The following is a 3,918-nucleotide window of genomic DNA, read 5'->3' on the forward strand; positions in this document are numbered from 1 at the left end:
AATCCTAGCATGCCTATTGTACACTGGCTACAACTGCTGTGGATGAGGTTGATGTGCTTAAAAGGTCTAATGTCAGATCTTTCAGATAAGATTGAAGATATCAAGGCAATGATGTCAGCTCCACCGTTGCCTGAGGTTCTTCAGGCTCTTTATAATGAAAAGAACGTTTCTCAGGATAAAAATGCTTCCTAATTGCTAGTCACTTGAAAGAAGGAAATGCATCTAAAGTTTTGGAACTCTTGAATTCCTTGTTTCTATTTTACTGCAAAATATGGTACCCAAGGTTGAATGTTTTTCCTATGTATTGTGCTCGGTGTTTCCAATGAATACCTTACAGTTTGTATAGTCACTGCTGCACCGAAAGGATAAAAGGGACCTGAACAGAACGCACTGGGAAATCTATTAGTACTATTTTTGATATTAGGACTATTTGGAGTATCTGCTGCTGGTTGGCTATGGTTAATAGGTAAAGGCTGGTAAATCCTGTTGTCATTCAACTTCAAGTTCTTGAGTTGAAAGTATTAGTCTCGGCCTAAAAGATCAAGACATAGTCAGTCAAACTTCATTCAAAAATATTCCTCAACCGAAAGAGTTCAAATAAGGTCGGGGTGAAATTAATGTTTAGATTATTAAAAATTTGCTCTATATTTGAACTGGGGATGGCTCTTTCTCATTCTCTTATATATATATGGGCGTTTATAGTTGTGTTACCTCATCTGCACCTATATATTTTTTCCTGAAGTGGGAAGATACAAATCTCTCAACAAATGCAATGTTAATGAAGGAGTTTTTCCCAAATGATATGTGTCAACACACGGGTCTATATGGGAGCACCGCTTTCATATTATGGCTGAGGACTATACAAATGGGCCGGTGGAGATTTCTTTCCGCTGTGGGTGAAACCAATTATGGGCAGGTGGCAAATTCATTAAATAACATTTATGTCTTGGGCGCAAGTGCTTGATGAAGTGCCAGAGAGAGACGTAGTTCATTATCTTCGTGGCCTGGCTTCACAAGAAATCTTTTTCTACGCAAACGGGTGGCAGAGAAGGTTTGATAGTTGCTGCTGTTGTAATGAAGCACATAATAAAGGATTGGGATGTATTTTCGTCTTTTGTCTTGGCAATGTTCGGAAGTTCTTATCACAGATCATTGAGAATTCAAAAAAGGCCATTAATAAGCCCTTTCTTGTGATTAACTCTTGATCTATTGCCTTCTCAGCTGCAACAACAATCACAGAACAATTCACTATTCAAGTTTCGATCTCGTGATCTACTTTGGTGAGTATAGTACTGCTAACCATTCGAAGCTAACGGCTGTCATTTAATAAAGAAAATATAATCAAGAGTTCTTTGTTATTCCGGAGGTTTGAAACCACTGCTCAGTCTATAACCTCCTGAGATTCTAAGCTGAGGTTATCGAAATTTAGAGCTAAAGCTACAGAATCGAAGAGTGATGTACCGAAGGCCGTTCAGAGAGGATTATTGAAATTGATGTATGAAAGGTGGGTAAGAAATGAGCATATCGAGCCTAAATCTGGCTGAGGCATTGACAATGGATGGAAGAAAGAAGCCTTTGATATTGGCTAGCACCGATGGAGTTGTTAATTCCGTCTTGCTTTCTGGAGAACATGATGGTGAGTCAGATGCCCTAGCAGATTCGTTACCTAATTATTCGAGATTTTGCTCCATGCCTCTCTCTGCAGGGTTTCTGCATCTCCTTAGGGATGTGAAAAATGGTTCTGAATTAAAGGGCAGTTTACAAGAATTGTTGTGCAAGCATGGTGGGAAGGAAGCACCTTACGATGATGCAGCTATTGTGGGATTGGCATCAAGTACAGAAAGGGAGTTGTTTGATGCGATGGATGCAAATCTAGATAAAACACCAACTGCATATCCTGATGCTACCTTTGACAGCATGGGTGTGGCTGCAGATAATCTTTTACTTCCAATGATGACTCACAAGATGAGATGATCAAGATGCAGGATCCAACGGTTTCAGGAAGTGGTAATGAACCATTAGATTCTACCATAAGGCATAAGAAAGGAAGATGTTCAATTGAAGATGATAGGGAGCATGACATAATTAGTGTACTTCGTGAGAATTGTTAGAATATACAAGCGGTTATTCGCAAAACAACTCAAGCACAGATATGCTCCAGCCAGCTAGACAGGGACATGTATTGGAAGGGTATTGAGGTAAATAAACAAGTGCAACTACAAACCAGTGAGCTCGATAGAGAGCTCAAGAGAAAGCAAGGTCAGGATTTAATAGATGTTCTTGGAGGACTTGTAAATGTTGTGAATCGCATGGTAGACACAATTCAGAACAAGAGCTCTCAACAATTGAATGGACCATGAACCTTTAGGGACATACAAATGAGTTTTGATTTGTCTGAAATGTCTGTAAGCACTTTTAGAATTCCAGAAAATTTTCAATCAATCTTCAATCATGTCTTGGCTTGATGATGTTCAAGATCTTGCAGAACCTTGTATCCAAAGGTTGCTAGATATCATCTACTAGTTTTTCAACATGAGGTTTCTCCTTTGTTTTATCCATCAATCAATGGCGGTTATCCTTCCCAGACCTTTTGCAGCCCTGGATGGACGTCGATTCCAACATTCAACTCAGATAATATTTTTTATGGTCATCAATTTTAACAGCCAGGCTCTATTTATCAACACGTACCTTATCCAGAGAACCAATATTGGTTTTTTCTTTCAGGGGTTCCTCCAACAGAGGCAATTATGCCAGTGTTAGAAGATTTGGGAATACATGGATCCTATGCCAATAGCATTCAGTTTGGAAACAACAAGTCCAAGTCCTTTGGTAGCAGACTTGTTTTTAATTTTTATTTAATGCCTCCGAATAGTTCTTATGTCAAAGGTTTTATGCCTACCGCTTTAAACAATTCCGTTCTGGTGGATACTGCCACTCATTATGATAGTATGAGACCAGCTATGGCACCATGGATGGATCCAAGAAATACAGGGGACCCTCAGCATTTGAGCTCCTGTTCTGTTGCTAAGAACATTGGTTGGTCAACTTTTCAAGATGATGCCTGTGCATGAAGCAGAATTTTCTATGATAAGCATATTTCTGCTTTCGATTTGTTTTGATAGTAATGTCTTCATTGTATTTAAGCACTAGCCAAAGGAAAATCTTGTCAATAATAACCCTCCCTTTTGAAAGAAAGATGGAGATTACAAAGAACAGATCTATGAAGGCAAAAAATGAAGACAGTACAGAGTGTGGCTGTGAGACTGCACTAAAGGAAGAATAGATGAACCCTAAAGAAAGGTTGAGGCTATTAACCATACTCATTTACAGGTTGTTCTCATAACCTTGTCCAAAGCATCAATTAGGCATGGTGAATTTTTAAAGGCAGGGAAGAAGACTGTGTTTTTGAAATTACACAGCAGTTTCGTAGCGCGCTACGAAACTGCTGTAGGTGATGTTTTTAAGCGCAGAGCAGCTATTGTGATACTGTGAGCGGGAGTTGAAACACCTGTTTATCAATACCACCTACAGCACATCAGAAACATGGCAGCATTCCATACCTGGGGTTATTAAAAGATTTGGGAACATACTGCTACACTTTCGGAGAATGTTGGGAGACAGAGACCGTTAAAATAGAGCACATCTTTTGGTCAATTAATGAGCCATCAGCGCTTTCAAGCATCCAAAGTCAGCATTCCTTGCATCTGTAGCTCAGCCATCTCAGCCTAACTGAAGGAGGACAGCTGTCAAGGATCCAAGAAGAATCAAGCATACGAGGAGAATGAAATTAGTGTTTTAGTTTGATTAGGATTTTGTGTAATTACAGCTCAGCATGTTTGTAATTAATGAATTAGTTTAATAGCATGTAGGAGTAGTTAATAGGGCCTTCGAGCCCATTCTAGAGAAGGAGGAATAGAT

The 3,918-nt window shown here is 39.3% G+C and overlaps 1 pseudogene; it reads left to right on the top strand.

Moving 5' to 3' along the window:
* The first annotated feature begins 1,515 nt into the window (after positions 1–1,515).
* LOC149200927 (uncharacterized) lies at positions 1,516–2,360 on the top strand (annotated as a pseudogene).
* Positions 2,361–3,918: the final 1,558 nt, after the last annotated feature.

The sequence above is a fragment of the Pinus tabuliformis genome, chromosome 2_1, assembly GCF_031772625.1.
Source record: "Pinus tabuliformis cultivar Carrire ecotype Pingquan chromosome 2_1, CPIR1, whole genome shotgun sequence".
Taxonomy (NCBI): Eukaryota; Viridiplantae; Streptophyta; class Pinopsida; order Pinales; family Pinaceae; genus Pinus; species Pinus tabuliformis.